This window comes from Phascolarctos cinereus, unplaced genomic scaffold (assembly GCF_003287225.1).
Source record: "Phascolarctos cinereus isolate Bilbo 61053 unplaced genomic scaffold, phaCin_HiC Scaffold_4;HRSCAF=312, whole genome shotgun sequence".
Lineage (NCBI taxonomy): Eukaryota > Metazoa > Chordata > Mammalia > Diprotodontia > Phascolarctidae > Phascolarctos > Phascolarctos cinereus.
The window spans coordinates 202,317,657-202,339,543 of NW_027555847.1; the positions used below are offsets into that span (position 1 = coordinate 202,317,657).

The 21,887-nt window shown below is 36.6% G+C and overlaps 1 long non-coding RNA gene across 1 annotated transcript in view; it reads right to left on the reverse strand.

Annotated features, from left to right (window-relative positions):
* Window positions 1–1,886: 1,886 nt before the first annotated feature.
* LOC110200850 (uncharacterized) overlaps window positions 1,887–21,887 on the reverse strand; it is a 51,107-nt gene continuing 31,106 nt past the window's right edge. The window contains exons 2-4 of the long non-coding RNA XR_002322324.1: window positions 3,380–3,495; window positions 3,035–3,195; window positions 1,887–2,142 (exon numbers count right to left, since the gene is read on the reverse strand). This is a non-coding gene — a long non-coding RNA (uncharacterized LOC110200850). The remainder of the gene's footprint in view (window positions 2,143–3,034; window positions 3,196–3,379; window positions 3,496–21,887) is intronic.

The window sequence follows — 21,887 nt, forward strand, 5'->3', positions numbered from 1 at the left end:
TCTATTTCAGGGAGAAGCTTGGAGTCATTAAAACAACCAAATATAATGTAGCACATTCTCTTCTTCCTCTTCAATTCAATTCCCATGCATTGTGCACTTGGACAGTGTCTGTCCAAAATACATACCAGTGGACCATTTCTACGGGCTCTCTATCCAACTACTTATCCTAGTCTGAACAGTAGGCATTTTTCATCCACTTAAGTTTTTTAATGTGCGGATAGTTAGGCATAACTGTTTTGTGTGACAATGGATCTTACTTCAGAGTCTCCATGATGGACCAGGGCTTTAGTGAATCAGTCCAGTATCATTTACAAACAGGAGCATCAGGAGACTGCTGTATTTGTAGGAAATATCTCTTTCATTTGGACTATGTGGTACATGACAATGGCAAGTACCTTTGGTGAACATGTACCTTTGTTTTATGCTTTGCTTGATATTAGTAATTAGAGAAGCATCAAACAGAATTATCAGAATTGTTACATCTTGATATTTTGACACGTGTGAAAAGCACCTTGTTGTAGGAGAGTCTTTAAGATGATTCTTTGCTCTCTCAAATAAAATGCTTTTTTATAGCCAACAAACAATAATAAGCACAGTGGAATTTTCTTCCATCAATCATATGACTATAAAATGTGTTTAGCTATAAACTATCATGTGTGAAAACATGCCTCTTTAGCACACAGTCATAAAGGATGCCTAATATATATGTACAGATTATTTTCATATTTTCCCAATTAATAATACTGTAACCTTTATATTAGAGTGATTTCCCAAAATATAACCCTCCTCTCCATTGTACCAGACTTAACCACCATATCAACTTCATCAGGAAGTATCTCCACCACTTTATACTCATTGCCCTTTCCTCCTCTAATGAGGAGAAAGAATATGTATCTTCCTTCTTTTTAAAAAAATTGTGAGATTAATAATTGCAATAAATCTGAATTTGACAGCATTTTGGTGGTGTTTTAATTTACATTGTTGTAGTCAGTATTTTGCTTTTTTGGTTAAAATATCTTCTTTACTCTTTATCAGTTCATATAAATCTTCCTATATTTCTCTGTATTCCTCATATTTGAGATTTCTTATGGAATGATAATATAATCTTACCCACATTTACTACAGTCTGTTAGCCATTCTTCAGCCAATGAGCATCCACTTTACTTCCAGCTTTTTGCTCCAACAAAGTGTGCTGCTATGAACTTCCTTGGGGCATATGTCGACTAGTGGAGATAAGAAAGTAGGTAAGCAGAGTGGTAGTGATTGCTTTTCTCTTGATCATATTTCTTTTTTCAGTAATAATAAAATCAATGATTTTTCCCAGACTCTTATCTCCTCTTTTTGTCAGATATCTTAAGAATCAATCCAATGATGTCCTCAAAAGTATGTTACTTCCAATATGTACTTTCTATGTATGCACTTGGTGCATACATAATTTAGATGCTCTTCACATCTTTTTTTTTTCTTTAGTCACATTTCTATTTAATCATGTAGTATATTGGGAATTATGATGTTTTAGTACCATGATGTCGTTCAACTGTCATTTGATAGAGAAAAGAATTTGTTATGAAAGTCTCATCTAACTACCAAGGTGGGATTCTTTAGCAAGGTTAGATAATGGCAGCATCACTTGTATACTCTGGGAGTGTCACATTCTCAATTGAAGCTCACCATCTCAGTTACTGTACCTGAAGGGCTTTTTTCTTCCTGTACCCTCCAAAATATTTCCATACTGGGTGCTGTCTTTTTCTCCCAGTGTAGCTTTTCTATAGAGGCGACTTGTGACATCCTAGGAATATACTTATGAATCCCAAATAAATTCTGGTAAAATTCAGAAGCAGTAGTGCCTCTATTTAATTTTCCAAAATTTCCTGGTTCCACTCCCATCTTAGCTCCTGTTGAGCATTACATCTCTGCTAGAAAAAGTATTTCCCTATAACCCTTCCCAAACTCAAATATTAATCAAATAAAGGTCAAATTACTAGTAAATGATTTTTTAATAGTAGGTATCAACATGGTAGACCACAGACTATCAGAGTTTGTGCTCCACTACCATAATCTTCAAGAAATGAAGTTTTCCTCCATCTATGATGAAGCAGCAATGGAGCAGAATGAATAGTTTGCGTGAGAGGAAGAGGGAGCCTGCAATTGGAGAAGATATGAGAGAGAGAAATTAGAGAAACACAAAATATCTTTGATTTGCCTTTATTGGCATTTTCAAATGAGATCATATTTGGAAAAAGCACTTAGCACTGTACCTAGCACATAAGTAAGTTCTATATAATTGCTTATTCCTTTTTCCTCCCCTCCCCATTGCTTTATGAAAGAATGTGAACAATCTAAAGATGGTTAGTGTTTTCCAGATATCCAGTTTCATTATCCCCCTAAAATTAAATTAGATTTTGAAGGAAAACATTATTTGAATAGCAATTACTGCCTTCTGCAAGGCAATAATGTAGATAGATTCCTTGTCAGCATGTCTTTTCTCTTAGAAGTGGTACTAAAACACTGAATCTGTCACTCTGGAGTGGGAATCCCAGCAGTTGGCCCTAAAGTACTCTCCTAAATGTATACAAAGTTCTGAACTGACTTGCTTGAACTTCTCAGGTTTACAAGAAGTTGAGAAGTCATCTCTGCATGCAAACTTATTTTCAATGGCTCATGAGCCTGATCTTCCATGTACAAGATTTTTGGTGCTGCCTGTTCCCAGTTAAAATCATTTTTCAGCTTCTGTTTATTTGATTTTCTTTTTACAAAAATCTCCATTTACATTTCTGACTGTAAAATAAAACTATTTCAAAATGACTTGTGCCCTTAGGGGGAAAATAATCTGAACTAGTCAAAATTGCACTGTTATTTTAAGGAGCAATATACCAAGGGAGTTGGGGGTGGAAGGAGCCCTTCAGTGATCACAATCTTTCATCAAAGGTTCAGGACAAAACTTTTCATTTTCCTGGACTATTGTATTCACAAAAGTCTTTTAAATAATCCCTTCCTTTACTGAAAGATATTGAGGAACACACAGTAAACTCACCATTTTCTGGCATGTCTATTAAATGAGGCATTCAGACTGAGAGGCCACTCAGTTTAACAGAAAAAGGATTGAACTTGAAATCTGAAGACCTGAGGTCTGAGTACCATTGCTTTCTAACTGTAGGCATACCTCAGAGATATTGCAGGTTTGGTTCCAGACCACTGCAATAAAGCAAATATCACAATACAGTGAGTTATACAATTTTTTTTGTTTCCCAGTGCATATAAAAGTTATGTTTACATGATACCATGGTCTATTAAGTGTGCAATAGCATTATGTCTAAAAAAAATCCTGATGTACAAACCTTAGTTAAAAAATACTTTATTGATAAAAAATGCTAACCACCTTCTGAGCCTTCAGTGAGTGGTAATCATTTTGCTGGTGGAGGGCCTTGCCTTGATGTTGATGGCTGCTGACTGATCAGGGTGGTGGTTGCTGAAGATTGGGGTGTCTGTGGCAATCTGTTAAAATAAGACAACAGTGAAGTTTGCCACATGAATTGACTCTTCATTTCACTTGAACACTTAGAGACCACTGAAGGATTGTTAATTGGCCTAATACTGTTGTGTCTCAGGGAATAGGGAGGCCCAAGGAGAGGGAAAGAGATGGGGAACTGGAGGTCAGTGGAACAATAAAGACAGCACGTATTGCTTAACTTCACCATCTTCTATGGGTGCTGTTTGTGGTGCCCCAAAACAGTTACCATTATAACAGAGATCAATGATTACGGATCACCATAACAGATAAAATGATAATGAAAAAAATTTGAAATATTGCGAGAATTACCAAAATGGGATACAGAGACATGATGTGAGTACATGCTGCTGGAAAAAATGGCATAGACAGATTTGCTTGACACAGAGTTGCCACAAACCTTCAGTTTGTGAAAAAACAAAAAAACAAAAAACCCCCTGCAATATCTGCAAAGTGAAGCACAATAAAATGAGCTATGCCTTTGTGTGCTTTTCTTTATATCCCTAGAACTTAGCACAGTGCCTGGCACAAAGCAAGTGCTTAACAAATGCCTGTCAAGTGACTATTAACCAATTGACTGTGGGCACATTCCTTTGACCTCTCTGAGCCTCAGTTTCCTCCTTTGGTAAAATACAGTCATCTGACCATGTCATTTCCTTACTTCAAGAATGTCCAGTGGCTCCCTCTTGCTCTTAAGATGAAATACAAATTCCTTTATTTTGCTTTAAAGTCCTTCATAATCTGATTCTACCCTACCTTTCCAGTTTTGCTGTACATTACTATCCTTGTTCTAACCAAATTGGCTTATTTGTTCTTCTTCAAATGACATTCCTGATGAGGTCTAGAGGTTTAGGGGTGCTGGGACCCCGAAATCACGACACATGGGTTCTGCCTGAATGAATTTGACCCAAGCATTCTTTCAGCCGGAGACAAGGTTTATTAAAGATCCACCACATTGGTCAGACTCCTAAACAGAGTCTAAACATTTGTAAGCTATTGGCTAGGTTCTTAAAGAATCTGAGCACCTTAATGGAGACAAGATGGACCTTTTATACAGAAGGACTTGGGAGGGATCTAGGAAGAATCTGAATTGGAGTGGCCAGTAAGCTAGGGTGAACAGAATGCCAGGGACCTGGCCAAGGAAGAATGGAGTCTAGATAGGGTCAAGGGTGGGAAATAGCCAGGGGGCATAGGGAGGTAAGACAATGGAGGACTAGTCTAGGTTGAGGTAACAGGGAATTGGGAGATTGGGCTAGGCAATAATGAAAGGCCAATTGATAGGATTATAGCCTCAGATGACTGCCAGAGACCTCCTTGATCAAATGGGAGAATTCTAGGAGAATCCCTTAGACTAATGGGACCCAAATTCTTTTTGGGGTAAAGGGCAAAGGTCTCACCTTGGGCCAGTACCTCATTATTCTCACACCCATCTCTGTCCTCACTTCCCCTCTCCTCCCATGTTCTCCCTCCTAGTCTTCCTCATCTCTACATAATAGATTTCCAACTTCTTTTAAAACTCAATTTAAGTGCTATTCCTACAGGAAGTTCATCCTAATGCCTGGTCTTCCCATATTACTGCTCTCCCCACTCAGAAATTATTTTCCATTTGTTTTTCCTTTACTTTTCTGTGTACAATTTGCTCCCCATCACTCCCTATGGAATGTAAATTCCTTAAGGTAGAGATTGTTTCATTTTTTCTTTGTATCCTCAGTGGCTAACACAATGCCTAGTAGTCATTTAATAAATGCTCATTGAATGACAGTTGAATGAAGGTGGGGGGAGGGAGAATAATTCTTGCACTCTACCTTAGAAGATAGTTTTGTGGAAATTGCATTGCAAATTCCAACACTTCTAAAACCATGGCAATTCTGTTGAATGTTGTTCTTTGTCCTTTGTTTTGAAGAGGACCAGTGACATCACAGAGTGATGTCTCAACTTGAATGAATTGGATTTAGGTGAGACAGAGTTGCAAAAAGTTGCCAATCTCACTATCTCTTCCAGAGTCATCAGTGGCAAGACCAAAGTCAGGATGCAGTAGATGACCTTGGCATCTTTGATGTCTGACCAAACTCTGAGTGGTCCACATCTTCTGGTTCAGCTGCTTTCATGGCAGTTGGAACAAATTGTTCTCATTCAATCCAGGGGAAGTCTTCACATGTTTAGGGTAGATACTCCCCTAACCCACCAATGGGTTCATGGCCTGTCAGTCAGCCTCAAACTGGTTTAATTTGTCTGCCAAGACACTTACCAGGATGTGGCTACTGTATGTGCTACAGCTTCTTGGAGCTACAGGTGAGAGCTGGGTGGCAAGTGGACAGCTAAGGTGAATAAGTAGCCCTGAAAAATGCTTGGCAAACCCTTACCCCAGAGGTGCTAGCCCTCCTTGAACACCCATACCCCCAAAATGAATACACTGTTGAATGAAGGAAGGAATAAAGCATTTATTAAGTACTTATTATATGCAAAGCACTGTGCTAAGTGTTGGAGATTCAAATAGAAAAGTAAAACAGTCCCTGCTCTCAAGTAGCTCACATTCTAATGGGGGAAACAACACATATTGAAGGGTATAAGGTGCAAGTCAAATGGAAAGATCCCATGGTCCTTACTGTGTAGTGGTAAAACAGATATATTAGTACTTTTTCTTCAATGTTATTTCCATTGATAAAATCATTTCAGTTTCTCATGTTGAACTATTTGATAGTGCCAAAGATTATTAGTAGTTAATGTTTAAAAAGTTATTATTTTTTGGAAGAGACCCATGATTTCATTGGCAATTGACCTGTAATTTCTAGTCTTAGAGAATTGCCTGGGGCACTAAAACATTAAGTGATTTGCCTAAGGTCCAGCTGATTAATAAAAATCAATTTCTTGTCAAATCAATAAAATAGAAAATCAATTTCACTTTCTACTCTTCAATGCCAATAGTTAACCTTACAAGAACTCTGATATAAACAAAGTAAAAGGATGGGTAATACTTATCATCAAATAGTTAACTCTTAGTGAGGGTGATCTAGTACAGTGGTATCAGAGCATCTGGGTTCAAATCCAGACTCTCATTTATGAATTTTGTGACATTGGGCAAGCTAACAAGTCTCTCTGGTCCTTTTTTAAAAAAATTTGTTTTTGTTTTTTGTTTGTTGTTATTGTTGTTGTTGTTTTTGCTTTTTGCTAGGCAGTCAGGGTTAAGTGACTTGCCCAGGGTCACACACCTAGTAGGTGTTGTGTGTTGTGTGTCTGAGACCGGTTTTGAACTCAGGTCCTCCTGACTCCAAGGCCAAAGCTCTATCCACTGCGCCACCTAGCTGCCCTTTTTTTTTAATCTGTGAAATGAAGAAGTTAGATTATTTTACCTCCAGCTCAACATCTATGATCCTTCAGATGCCTTTTTCTGTTAACATTTTGTTATATCCAGTATGCTGATGCTACTCAAATATTTAACCTAGGGCATGCAGACCAATTTGCTTCCCTATTTTGTTGATATTTCCAAAAGTACCCAAAATATGCATTGCTTAAAATGTTTATACACACACACCCATATATGTATGTATGTATGTATATATGTACATACACACACATACACTTTTCAGAAACGGTTTCATTAAATGTGGCAATTAGGGCATATATCAAATAATATTTTGCAGATATAAAATTTAGTCCCTGGGAGAAGGATGTAATTTACCAGCAAAGCCAGAGAAAGAATATAGTAATTAGTTTCCCACAAATGCCTTTGTTACCAGTGAAATTTAGATTCACAGGATAAGCCAGGCTAAGTAATACACATAGAATGTGATGATGTCTTTTTCTCCCACTGAGCTGATTTAAAATTCAAATTAATTTGATTGGATTGTTCTGTACACTTATTTAATGACGTATAGTGTGCTGTCTTAGGAATCTTCACCATGCGAGGGAGTGTAATTGATGGGTATTGTTGGAATGTCCCATAGAAAAAGTGCACATCAACCAGACATACTGCAATGGCTCAATATGACCCACTTTATGCTACAATTTCCATCAACCAGACTGATCTCCAGCATAAATAAGGAAGCTTCTGTGCTTTTTGGAGACTAGGAACTGACCTGGTGTTTACCTGTGTATTACTCTTCATAGCAGTTACAAAAAGAGACTAGCTGGCTAATAAGAGTCCCCTGGTATGCAGTTATCTAAGGGTACTTAGAAAATTTGATTGTTGTCTATAAAAGGAATTGCTGAAAAGGGGATTTAGGAAAATAATCTCTCACAAAGAAAAGTCTGGTGTTCCAGCCTTGTACCTCACCCAGAACCAGCTGGGGTTGCCTAGAATAGAGACAGGACTTCCCTGAAATGCTTCTTCATTTTGGTTGGGAGGAGCTACGCTCTTGGCCAATTTTGGAGGGGTCCTGGTAACCTTATGTGGGATTTCTGATTATCCTGGAATAAAAATAATTCCTTTTTTCCTCCTGCAATATGTTCTTGGAAATTGTAGCATAAAATGGGTCATATTGAGCCATTGGAGTATGTCAACCTTCAGAGTTTGGTCTAAGAAAGACAAACTGAATTAGATTGTACCTGTGTTTATTTCTCTCAAAGTGGGTGGCGTGTGTGCATCCAAGCATGGGAGCTGCAGTTTGGAACTGAGATCACTTTCACGTTAGGGTGCACAGTTCATATACCTTTCAATAGGGGCTGATGTTCTTCCATCATCTTTTCACCCCTGGACAGAGAAAATATCTCTATACCAGACCACTTCCAGCCTTGGGCTAGCTAGACAAAAGAATCTGTCTTCACCCAAGCTTGAGTAGAACACAATGGACTTCCCTACTTTAGATTAAATTACTTGCAAACTTGGGTAGGAGGAGCTGACCAGGATAAGGGGAGTCAATGCAATTTCATTATCAGTAATGTGCTTCTGGAGAAAAACTGAATTTAAAGTGAGGACTTTGGTAGAAGAGGGTGGCTTGGGGGGGGAGGAAAGCTCTGAATCTCCAAGATATTTGTTATTAAATAATTTTTTCACAGGTAAAGAGGAAAGGTCATTAGATGTAGAGTCAAGAGACCTTTGTTCAAATTCTGCCCCTGCCACTTTTGCCTGTGTGACTCTGGGGAAGTCACTTAATCTTTCTGGGCCTGGGCTTCCTTACCTATAAAATTAAGGGATTAGGTTGGACTAGAGAACTTCTGAGGTTTCTTCCAGTAGTAAATCTATGGTCACAGTGTTCATAGGAAAAATGTTCTAGTTGGGCTGCTTTGTGTTCCTGGTCAGGAACTGTACACCAAATAAATCATAGCTATGGCCATATGTTATTAAAATAAAGATAGAGCAAATGGTAATTTGTATAACATTTATTAAAATAAAATTAAACTCCAAGTGTTCTTGACAAAATGTTGAGGTTCAAGGTTTGTGTGTGTCATGTCAACAGAATTTGCTTAGGCTGTCTCCAAATAAAGGAAAGGCATGTATTCCAGGTAACACACCAAGTAGGTTCCTTTTTAAGGGAAGTCACAGTCCCTCAAGGGAGGCAGCTTTAGAGCACATTATTCAATTCCTTTCTGTGGTTTCTGATAGGTGCAGAATTGTCCATGTAACTCAGATTTCTTTTCCTTATTATTTGAAGCCCTTTCTCCTGCTTGCTGGAAGAATTTGTTGTTTGTCTTTGGAATTATTAAATCTAACCACCATATGTCTCAATGTTTGTGATACCATAAACAGGGTCTTTTTTTTTTCTGGAGTTGATTTGCAGATTCTTTTATTTGGCATTTTGTTTTCTGTGTTCATAAGTTCTGGTCAGTAATCTTGTATTACTTTCATCATAGTGCTCAGGTTTATTGACTTATTGTGTTTTTCTGGGAGATCTATACTTCTTAAGATATCACTACACCTTGTCTTCTAGATCAATATATTTTCTTATGTGACATTGTTTCTTCTTTTAACATTTTCATGTTTTAATTTTCTTCTTCCAGATTGTTCCTTCATGTTTTTCTTTTTGTATTACCAATCTATTGTTTTCTTTTTCATTCATTTTGTGAGATTTACAACTCGTGGGAGATAAAGGTAGAGAAATATGTTTGAGGGATGGCTAGGTGGCACATAGAGCACGGCCCTGGAGTCAGGAGGACCTGAGTTCAAATGTGATCTCAGACATATAACACTTACTGGTTGTGTGACTCTGGGCAAGTCACTTAACCCCAATTGCCTCGCCAAAAAAAAATTTATATATATATATATACATATATATATATATATATATATATATATATATATATATATATATATATATAAATGAGGGAATAGGGGGAGAAGGGGCTTTGTGTTCCAGGCTACAGAGTTTAGACTTTTGAGTAGATCAATGAAAGTTGTAAAGCAGAGGGATTGATATTCTCAAAGCCATGCTTTAGACAAATTAATTTGGCATTGATGTGTAGAATAAATCAAAAAGAACAAACCCTAGATATGGAAAGACCAGTTAATAATTCATTTTCTGAATTTTTTCCCCACATAGAATTTGCCTACTTTTGACTGGGTCTCATTTGGTAGTTTCTTCATAATTTGATACTAATTAATGAGGAAGAAATATGCCCAATTAAGTTATTTTTAAAATTTTTCTTTATTATGAACTTAAAAACCATCCACAAATATTCCACATATAAAAAAGAACAAGAGGCTCATATAATTATAATTATGTATAATTTCTTTCTTAAGAAGAACGTAAATATACGTATGCATGTAATTTGACAAGTCATAACAAGACCATTCTATTTTGTTTGTGTCCCCTTCTGTAATTTTTGGTTTGTTTTTTACCTTGGAAATGTAGTATAATGCTTTTTTTTTTGCATTTCTATCATAACCCGCTACTCTACCACCCCCAGTGTGCCTCCCCAAGGAGTAGCACTCCTTTGAAACAAATAGATACAGTCCAACAAAACAATAAACATATTGCCGTGTCTGCTGTGTCTCATTCCGTATCTCAAGCAATACTGTTAGGCATGTATCTCAAAGAGATCAAGGACAGTGAAAAGACTGGTACATATAAAAATATTGATAACTACAGTTTTTGGAGTGATAAAAAACTGGAAACAAAATGGGTGCTCATCGATTGGAGAATGGCTGAACAAATTGTGGTAGAGGAATGTAATAGAATATCATTGTACCTTAAAAAATTACACAGTTGGGGCAGCTAGATAGTGTAGTGGATAGAGCACTGGCCCTGGAGTCAGGAGAACCTAAGTTCAAATCTGGCCTCAAACACTTGACATTTACTAGCTGTGTGACCCTGGGCAACTCACTCAACCCCATTGCCTAGCCAAAAAAAAAAAAGATCATATAGTCAGAGAAATCTAGGAAAAGCCAAATGTGAAGTTGAAATAATGATGCCTGGAAGAACAACTTATGTGATAACAACAATAACATGAAGAAAAACAACTTTGCAAGACCTCAGAATTCTAATGAGAGCAGCAAAAAATAATGACTTTGATGCACTGATCAAAAATACCTTCTTTTGTTGTTCAGCTGTTTCAGTCATAACTGACTCTTCATGACCTCATTTTGGGGTTTTCTTGGCGAAGATACTGGAGTGGTTTGACATTTCCTTCTCAAGCTCATTTTACAGATGAGGAAACTGAGACAAACAGTGTTCAGTGATTTGCTCAGGGTTACACAGCTAGTATGTGAGACCAGATTGGAATTCAGGAAGATGAGTCTTTCTGCTTCTTAGCCCAGTGCTCTATCCACTGTACCACCTAGCTGTCCTCCTAATGCTTAGCAAAGAGGCAATGGACCCATCAAATTAGACTCTAGTCACAGAGTTCCCAAAGTGGATGATACCACCTCCTGGGGGTGCTGGAACAATCCAGAGGGGTGGTAGTAGCCTTGGTGCAATTGGGGGACATTGAATAAAAATAAGGGGGCAGTAGAAGCATAAGGAAAGAAGAAAGATAAAATTTTGAAAACCTGTTCATACATGTTTCATCTGTTGTGTAACAGAGTTAAAGTTGTAGTTATTACATTATTTTCCAAATAAATACAAAATGCAAGTTATAACCAGTTTGCTGAAGGTCTTAACAAACAAGCATTGGCAGGTGAGCGTGGTGTGCATTATTGGGAAGTCCAGTATGCATTGACAGAAATATGTGTGTGTAATGACTTGTTTACAATACAATACTAATGGTTACATGACTCAATATTGTGTCATCAAAATTTCAATGCAGGAAAATACCACAAATTTACAATAAATTATTAAATTTGAGATGTGTCATTTAAAAAAATTATGTTTTTTAAAAATTATGCAAATTAAAAAAAAAACATTTAAAGGTTAATGAAAGTAGATTTCCAGAGGCATGCTGAGCAATTTTTTTTATTTAAAAGGGGGTGGTAGGCCAAATAAATTTGCTAACTCTGCTCTAGTGGGAAATTGTGGCTCTTTTACAATCACACAAACAATATTGATACCATCACCATCATCATTATCACCATAGCATTTACATAGTTCTTCAAAGTTTGCAAAGCACTTTACGAATATTTCATTTTATCCTCACAAGGAGTCTAGAAGGTGGGTGCTATTAATATCCCTATTTTACATATGAGAAAACTGAGGCAGACGGAGGTCAAGAAATTTGTCCAGTGTTACACAGCTAGTAGGAATCTGAATTTGGATTTGAATTCAGGTCTTTCTGACTCCAGGTTCAGTGCTCTATCCACTGTGCAACTTAGCTGCCCACTAATTACACATATATATGGTATATATATATATGTGTTAATAGATGTTGTATCTATCATATATATATATGTATATATTAAACAGATCTTTATATAAGCCAATTGCTGTGATGAGTAGCAAAACTTGGACAAGCTTGTATTTTTACTGGACTGAGTTCTTCATATCCTGTGAGGGGAGGACCTCAAAAAATATTGTGTGTCATCACCACCAACACATGAGTTTGCCCTTGTTATTTTATTTATCTTAGTTTCACTTGAAAAGTTTACCCAATGGTTGAATTTCAGGATCTCCACTAAAATATGCTTTCCTTAAAGGGAGCTCATGGCTAATCAGGAAGCCAAGCTGGTTTAGCATCTGGCTTCTATTACAGAATGGTTATACATCTGAATGGTGAGCTCATACCTCACAGGCAAAAGCAGTACCTTGATCTCTATCATACAGTCTTTAGGGAATGGCAGGGGAGCAGCAAAGTTCATCACTTATATCTGAAAGGGAGAGTTCTGAGGACAGTCACAGCAGTGATGGCTTTCCATTGGAAATGCTTTCATTTCATATGATATTCTGATACCTGACCTTCTAACTCTAAGCAGAACAAGGACATATTTATCTAAGGAGAAGGATGGGAAATTTCCCTCTCCTTTACACTGTCTCTTCACACCTTAATTCCATCAAATTCACCACTACTATCACTATTTCCCCCTACTTATTTTTCCAAATTATTTGATGTTGGGTTGGAGATAATAGAGAGGATCTTGCTTATGTAATCTTCAAATTTCCTCTAGTACATGGTGCTTTGTATGAGTTAGACACTGGTTAAATTGAAGTACAGGGGGAAAAATTTACAGAGAAGATTAGTAAGTGGATATAGGTAAGAGACTATGTATTTAAGGCTATAGGCATATGAATCTGGGGACACGAAGGATGGATAAGAATTTGAAGAGCATGAAATGGAAGAGGTAAATAAAGTGGAGAGTGATAGCAAAGATGAAACATAGACAGGTGTTCCTACTCTGCCCCTTTTCCCATTGATTTGCTTACTTTTTACTATGAAGAAGAAAATCAATTGCTTTTGATTTCATAAGGTAAATTGAGATTGGGATGATTATATTTCACATATGCTGCTGTAGATGCCATTTTTAGGAGAAAAGAGATATCTGTCCAACCAATTTTCAGTTCTATGTAATAACAGAGAAATTAAATGATATCTCAAATATTGGAAACCAATTTTCTATTATATTATAATGGAATACATGAGTAATGGAAAATGTGGGGTTTGAAAATAATTGTTAAAAGTTTTATTAGAAATTACAAGGAAGCAGGTGGAGCCAAGATGGTGGAATATAGGCTGAGACCCAACTGAACTCTCCCAACAATTTGAAAATAATGCCTCAATTAAACTTTTGGAGTGGCAGAGCCAAAAAAAAGAAGAAGAAGAAAGAAGAAGAAGAAGAAGAAGAAGAAGAAAGTCAGAGGGAGATATTTTTCTAGCCTAAGACAACTTAGGAGGTCCACAGGAGAGATCTGCAGTCTTGGGGTAGGTGTAAGCCTGTGGCATGGTAGGAGCACTAGTGGTGAGTTTTGGAGATGGCTTCAAAAGCAGCAGTATCACTGGGAGCTCTCAGCCCAGAAACAGTGAGGGGATCAGACAGCTGTCAGAAAGAGACTACAGAGGACCCTTTGCTGGCACTGTGTGCAGCTGTCACTGATAAGCAACTCTATTGCCCATAAGCAGTTCTGAGTCACAGTTCCAAGGCAGAGAGGAGCTCTTGTGATTGGTCATGAGGGAACAGGGGTCCTAGTCACAGTTCCAAGGCCAAGAAGAGCATTAATACTTGTGACCATACGAGAGCAAAAGCTCTTCCTGGATAAAGACCAGAGTACAGACCAGGAGAGAAGTGACTATACCTCTCCCAGGATAATACCACCTTGGAAGCACCAAAAACTTGCAAACCCCAGAACTGGCTTTGAAAACAGCAGCATGAAAAAGTCTGAAGCTTGAGACAATGCCTCCCCATCCTTAGGTGAGCAGAGCCCAACTTTAACATGAAGGTCAAAGTGAAAAAGTGGGCTGGGAAAATGAGGAAAAACAAAAAAAGAACTTGACCATAAAAAGCTACTGCAGTGGCAGGGAAGACCAAGATGTAAAGTAAGAAGAAGACAACAATGCAAAATAGCTACAAGCTGTCTCAAAGAAAAATGCTAATTGGAGCCAAGGCCAGCAAGAATTCCTGGAAGAGTTCGAGAAAGAATGAGTAGTAGAGGTAAAATTCCGGAAAGAAATAAGAGTGATGCAAGAAAGCTATGAAAAGAGAATTAAGAGCTTGGTAAAAGAGGCACAAAAAAATACTGATGAAAATAACACCTTAAAAAACAGAATTGGCTGAATAGTAAAGGAGGCACAAAAATTAACTGAAGAAAAGAACTCCTTTAAAAGCAGAATAGGCCAAATGTAAAAAGAAGTACAAAAGTTCACTGAAGAAAATAATTCCTTAAAAATTAGAATTGGGCAAGTGGAAACTAATGACTCCATAAGGCTTCAAAAAAGCAATAAAAGAAAGTCAAAAGAATGGAAAAATAGAAGAAAATGTAAAATATCTCAAAAAAAAAGTGACCTGGAAAATAGGAAAGATAATTCAAGAATCATTGGACTACTTGAAAGTCATGATAAAAAAAAAAGAGATTAAACATCATCTTTCAAGAAATTACCAAGGAAAATTGCCCCAGTATCTTAGATCCAGAGAGTAAAATAGAAATGGAAAGAATCTGCTTATCACCTCCTGAAAGAGATCTCAAAATGAAAACTCCCAGGAATATTATAGTCAAATTCCAGAGTTCCCAGGTCAAGGAGAAAATATTGCAAGCAGCCAGAAAGAAACAATTCAAATATCATGGTGTCACAGTCAGGATTACACACAATTTAATAGCTTCCATGTTAAAGGAACAGAGGACTTGAAATATAATATGCTAGAAGGCAAAGGTGCTAAGATTACAAGCAAGAATAATCTACTCAGCAAAACTGAATGTAATCCTTCAGGGGAAAAAAATAGATATTTAATGAAATAGAAGACTTCCAAACATTGCTGATGAAAAGACCAAGCTCGATAGAAAATTTGCCATTCATATGGAAGAATCAAGAGAAGCACAAAAAGGTAAACACAAAAGAGAAATCACAAGGGAATCAATAGAATTAAACTGTTTACATTCCTAAAGGAATGGAAAGATGATACATGTAACTCCTAAGAACTTTATCATTATTAGTGCAGTTATAAGGAGTCTACACAGACAGAGGGCATGGGTATGAGTTGATTATATTACAATGATATTAAAAAAAAGTAGGGGTGAGAAAATGATGCATTGGGAGAACGGGAAAGGGAGAGGTACAATGGGTAAAATTTTCTCACATAAAAGAGGCATGGAAAAAAAAGAGCTTTTATAGTAGAGAGGGAAAAGGGGGTGGTGGTAGGCATTACTTGAATCTTGTTCTCATCAGAATTGGTTCAAAGAGGGAACAATTTTAATATATATATATATATATATATATATATATATATATATATAACTTGAATCTTGTTCTCATCAGAATTGGTTCAAAGAGGGAACAATTTTATATATATATATATATATATGTATATGTATACACATACTCATTTGGGTAGAGAAATCTATTTTCCCCAATACGGAAATAGGAGGGAAAGAGGATAAGAGATATAGGGGAGGGAGCTGATAAAAGGGAGAGTGGATTAAGGGAGGCAGTAGTCAGAAGTAAAACAGACTTCTGAGAAGAGAAAGGATAAAAAGAAGAAAATAGGATGGGGGTGTGGGGGAGATACACAGTAATCATAATCACAGTGAATGTGAATGTGAATGGGATGAGTTAACCCATAAGATGGAGGCAGATAGCAGAATGGATTAGAAACCAGAATCCAACAATATGTTGTGCACAAGAGATGCACTTGAATCAGACACACACACACACAGAGTCAAAATAAAAGGCTGGATCAGAATCTATTATGCTTCACCTGAAGTGAAAAAAGCAGCAGTAGCACTCATGACCTCAGAAGAAGCATAAGCAAAAATAGACCTAATTAAAAGAGATAACCAGGGAAACTGCATTTTGCTAAAAGGTACCATAGACAATGAAGTAATATCAAAAAAACTTTTATAGCAAGTTTCTCTGATAAAGGCCTCATTTCTTAAATATAGGGAACTGAGTCAAATTGAGAAAAATAAGAGTCATTCCCCAATTGATCAATGGTCAAAGGATATAAACAAACAGGTTTCAGGTGAAGAAATCAAAGCTATCTATATTCATATGGGGAAAAATGTTCTAAATCACTATTGATTAGAGAAAGGCAATTAAAACAAATATGAGGTACCACCTCACACCTATTAGAAATGACAAATGTTGGAGGGGATGAAGGAAATAGGTACCTTAATAAATTGCTGGTGGAGTAGTGAACTGGGCCAACCAATTTGAAGAATAATCTAGAGCTATGGCCCTTAAAGGGCTATAAAACTGTGCATACTCCTTGATCTGGCAATACTACTACTAAGTCTGTACCCCAAAGAGATCAAAGAAAAAGGAAAACAACCTATATATACAAAAAAGTTATAACTTCTTTTTGTTGTGGTGAAGAATTGGAAATTGAGGGGATGATCATAAATTGGAGAGTAGCTGAACAAGTTGTAGCATATGATTAAGATGGAATACTATTGTGCTACAAGAAATGACAAGGGTGGTGGTTTCAGAAAAACATGGCAAGACCTATATGAATTGATGCAAAGGAAGTGAGAATAGCTGAGAGATCATTGTGCACAGTAACAACAATGTTATAATGATGGATTAACCGTGAAAGACTTGGCTACTTTGATCAATACAATGATCCAAGACAATTCTAAAAGACTCATGATGAAAGAATGCTATTCACCTCCAGAGAGAGAACTAATGAACTCTAGGTGTAAATTGGAATATCATTTTCTCTTCCTTCCTTCCTTCCTTCCTTCCTTCCTTCCTTCCTTCCTTCCTTCCTTCCTTCCTTCCTTCCTTCCTTCCTTCCTTCCTTTCTTCCTTCCTTCCTTCCTTCCTTCCTTTTTTTGGGGGGATGGGGGCAATATGGCTAATATGGAAATATGTTTTACATGATTTCACATGTATAATTAATATCGTATTGTTTGCCTTCTCAGTGTGTGGGGGAGGGGTGCATGGGAGAGAGAGAAAATCTGGAAATCAAAATTTGAAAAGAATGTTAACAATAAATTTTAAAAAAGAAAACTGAAAAAATATGGTAATAACAATTGTAGTGGTGCAATGGAAAGAGCACTGCACATAGGAGTCACAGGAACTTAATTCAAATCCTGGTTCTGCTACTTACTACCTGTATGACTTTGGACATGTCACCCTCTCTGCACCTCAGTTTCCTTATTTGTGAAATAAGGCCTTTGGACTAGGTGATTTCTAAGATTCCTTCCAGCTCTAGATTTATAATCATAAGTCTGTGCATGTGAAATCTGAGCTTTTTTAGGAGACCAATCCCATGAAAGGAAAATAAAACAGAGAGGAATAAGTAGTCTTGCCTCAGCATTTCCAAGCTCCTCAGTAGGAAAGCTGTCTTCCCATAGATTTGGAACAGATGAGAATTTGAAGAAACCTTGGAAACCATCTAATTTTTTTTTTTTTTGCTTTTTGGTGAGGCAATCGATATTAAGTGACTTGTCTACACAACTATTAAGTGTCAAGTGAGATCAAATTTGAACTCAGGTCCTCCTGACTCCAAAGCTGGAGGTCTAGCCACTGCACCACCTAGCTGCCAGGATGGAAACCATCTAACAACTCACTTTTTATAGATTAATCAATCAATTAATCAATCAATAAGCATTTATTTATCACCAACTATGTGCTAGGCACTGAGCTAATCACTGGAGATACAAAAGATTGTCCCTGCCCTCAGGGAGTTTATAATCTAATGGGAAAGATTATATTTAAACAAATCAAATAGCCAAGGGCCAGAGGTATAAAGTAATTTGTCTTTAGTCTCCTGACTCTCAATTCAACTTTATAGCTTTAAAAAAATAGATTCAAAAATCACAGAACCTGAGAATTCAAAGGTAGCTTGTAGACTCTATAGTCCAACCCATGCAGGAAAAGAATCCCTTCTATACCATGCCCAACAAGTGGGTTTGACATATGAAGAGGGGAAAAGTATGATCATTTCACTGCTTTTCCTTTCCAAGACACAAAAACCTATATTCTGTTATAGTAAGTTGATTGCCAACCTTCATTCAATGCAGCATGTAAATTTACAAGATTCAAGCAGATGTAGGTTATTAATATAGTAATTTTCAGCCACAGCTATGTCTGTTAAACTCCACAAGACAGAATAAGAGAATGATGGAATTTTAGAGCAAGGAGCAGAGTTGGAGAGTGCTTTAGATTACATTCCATTTCCTTCCTTGGAAGAGGCTAATTCACTCTCTTCTTCTCTCAGCCTCTTAGGATCCTAGGCTTCCTTCAAGGATTAACTCTGGAGACATCTCCTAAATGAAGCCCTTCTTCTTCCACATAGATAGGGTCCTCTCTTTTCTCTAATTATCTTGTGTTTACTTATCTGTTTAAATGTTGTTGAATATGAACTCCCTAAGGACAGAAAGCTTTACCTATTTTTCATTTTTGTCTTTGTATTCCTACATTACTTTATACAGGGTAAATACTAAATATTTGTTGGAAAGAAAGGTCTTATACACACTAAAATATTCTCATTTTGTGTAGCAGCAAACACCTGAAACAAAGTTGATGCCCGTAGACTGGGAAAGGCTGCACAAACTTTGATACCTGAATTTGATATAATATTGCTGTGCTATGAGAAAGGAAGCAGCTAGTTGGCACATTAGATATAGCACTCGGCCTGGAGTCAGGAAGAACTGAATTAAAATTTGTCCTAGACACTTACCCTGTGACTCTGGCCAAGTCATTTAGTCTCTGTTTGCCTTAATCCACTGAAGAAGAAAATGACAAACCACTCCAGTATCTTTGCCAAGAAAACCCCATGGACTGTATTGGTGTGCTACAGTCCATAGGATCACAAAGAATCAGACATGACTGACCAAACAAAATAAGAAACAGTAAATATGAAGAATTCAGAGAGCTACAGGATGACTGGTACAGACTGGAATAAGTATAATTAAGAAAATAATATGCACAATGACAATAGCAATGTAAAGGGAAACAACACAATGGCACACAGTGTAATTATTGTAACTAAGTTTGGCCTCAAAGAAAAGACAAGAAAATCCATCCCTTTGCAGAGGCAGAAGACACTATAGATGTGCAATGTGACATATAATGTCAGACTTGGGTGACCTGTGAGTTAGTTTTATTTAACTTTTTTTCCCCCTTTTTTTATTATGCTCTTAACAAAGGAGTGGGGAGACAGAAATTTGGAAATGAAGATAATGTAAAAACAAAATGGAAATATAGAATTCTAGCTGTTTATTAAATAAACTGAATAAATTAAATTTAAAAATTTTCCAGGAGCCAAAGGGCTTTATTCTCAGCTCTCCTACTCTACCTATTCCATTCCCAAAGCACTGAATTGCCCTGATACCTCAATGCAACTTGTCAACATTATTCCTGCTCACTTATTCCAAATACTACTTGCAGAGAGGAAATGAATTCTCCTATTTTACCCTACTATTACTATTTACTTTGTCCCTATGCTATATTCTTCAGGCATCCCTTTAAGAGGACCTTCCAGCTGACTGTCATTTTGCCTGCTAGGCTTATTGTATTTCCTGTATATTTCTTTTTTTGAAACTAGATGGCATAAGAAGAAGGATTTCTTTCTCCCACTCTCACTAGCTCTGTTCTTCAAACAGGTAAGGAGTATTATTATCTCCATGAACAAGGAAACACAAAATACCCCAGCTTGAACCCGACTTACATGCTATAATTCATAATTGAACAATTTATCTAGTATCAGTCAGTAAAATTTATTACTTGCCTAACATCTGCCAAGCACTGTGGTAGGTGCTGGTGGAGGTTGATTGTTGGCCTAAAGAGGACCAAAATAACATCACTATGTTGGAGTCAAGGTGCAGTGCGTCCAGCTGTGGCTGATCAGACTAATACAAACTCAGAAGAGTCTATGACAGGCCGGGTACCAGTAGTCCACATAAACATTTGGATGTCTTTAAATTTGCACATCTGAAATTTCTTTTGAGCTACTGCAATTCTGTCTTGCTCATAGAGCACAGCTCCTTCTTTGATGCAGCCATGCCATGCTAGGTGGTAATGTGCCAGTGTCTCCGAGGATTTCAAAGTTCTTCAGAGAGACCTTGAGAGTGTCCTTGTATCACTTCTTCCAACCTCTGTGTGATCACTTCCCTTGTGTAACTTCTCTGTAAAATAGTCTTTTAGGTAAACATACATTTGGCATTTGAACAATACGGCCAGTCCATCGGAGTTGCACTCTCTGCAGTAGAGTTGGAATGCTTGGCAGTTTAGCTCAAGAAAGGACTTTAATGTCTGGTACCTTATCTTGCCAGGTGATCTTCAGAATCCTCCTAAAACAGTTAGGAAGTACAAAGAAGTAACCTTTTGCTAGTTTTACTTGCTAGTTCTTACTAGTCATGAAACTGAATAAGTAAATTATCTTGGGTAGTTTTTTTCTTTTAATTACATTGTCAGGGCCCAATCATGAGTAATAGAATTTCCCCAGTTATTTAGGGAAGATATTCTGTCTTTAATTATGTAAAGACTGTTTTCTAGTGGTATTTATATAACTAAGATAGTTTCTAACATTTTCTTTTATTTTGTCTTCATTTGTTGTGAATTCTTTTTCATTTCTGATGTTAAAGATACAGCTTTTTAAAAAATTACTCATCCATTTTATTGGATTTTAAGAACAGCTTCTAGTTTTGTCAATTGAATTTTTTTATATTTTATTGAAATTTTTTTTTGTTTTCCAGATTTCCATTTTGATTTTATTTGGGGTTTAAAAAATTTTATTGCTTCTCTTCAGTTTGTCTTTAGCTACATGTCCAATTTATTGATCTGCTTTCTTTCTCTTTTATTGATGAAAGTACTTAGAAATATAAACTCTTCCATAAGGACTGCTTTGGCTGCACCCCTAAAATTTTGGTATGTTTCATTTCAATCATGGAAATTATTTCGCTAATATTGGTTCATGAATCTTCTTTGACAAAATCATCTATTATTTCTATGATATATTCTTTGACATATAAATTCTTCAGGATTAAACTATTTAATTTCCATTTAATTTTGAATCCTTTTTTCAGAGGCCTTTTATTGACTATAATTTTTATAGTGTTGTAGTCAGTAAAGGATGTTTAATATTTCTGCTTTTCTTCATTTTATAAGGTTTTTGTCTTAGTAGATGGTCAATTTTTTGTAAAGGTGCCGTGTGTAACTGAGAAATGTGTAATCCTTCCTATTTGTATTCAGCAATTAATAGAGATATATTATATCTAACTTTTCTAAAATTCTATTCAGGTGCTTAACTTCCTTTTTGTTTATCTTTTGGATAGTTTTGTCTAGGATTGAAAGGGATACACTGAAGTCTCCAACTGTATTTTCCTTTCTATTCTTCCCTGTAACGTAAATAAATTTTACTTTATGTATTTAGATGAAGACCTGAGTCCAAATCTGTCCTCAGACACTCAGACACTGTGTG